Source organism: Penaeus monodon, chromosome 27 (assembly GCF_015228065.2).
Source record: "Penaeus monodon isolate SGIC_2016 chromosome 27, NSTDA_Pmon_1, whole genome shotgun sequence".
Classification (NCBI taxonomy): domain Eukaryota; kingdom Metazoa; phylum Arthropoda; class Malacostraca; order Decapoda; family Penaeidae; genus Penaeus; species Penaeus monodon.
Window position 1 is genome coordinate 21,021,361 of NC_051412.1, and position 292 is coordinate 21,021,652.

Consider the following 292-nt stretch of genomic DNA (forward strand, 5'->3'; position numbering starts at 1 on the left):
TCCATAGCCTAGGGTCTATCTACGTAAAGGAAAGTTCATGGCCGTCGGACCTTAGCCTTGGCAGTGGCTCAGAAGGTGCTCTTTACCCCAGACAAAGGAGGGCCATGTTTAGCCAGTGGAAAGGGAGCGTAAGAAGAGGCAGAATGTGCGTATGAGGGTATCTTTCGGTCGACCAGGACTGTCAGTGTGGCCGGATGAAGATGGATTGCTGTTTGAAGAGCCCCTTCTGTTATGACAGCAATGTTTGATGTGTGTGTGGATGTGATTTCATGTTGTAGAGTCATAAAGCTTT

General features: G+C 48.6%; 1 protein-coding gene across 2 annotated transcripts in view; it reads left to right on the forward strand.

Annotated features, from left to right (window-relative positions):
* The window catches only part of LOC119590678 (ketosamine-3-kinase-like), a 6,441-nt gene that overhangs the window by 590 nt on the left and 5,559 nt on the right, over window positions 1-292 (forward strand). The window lies entirely within an intron of this gene.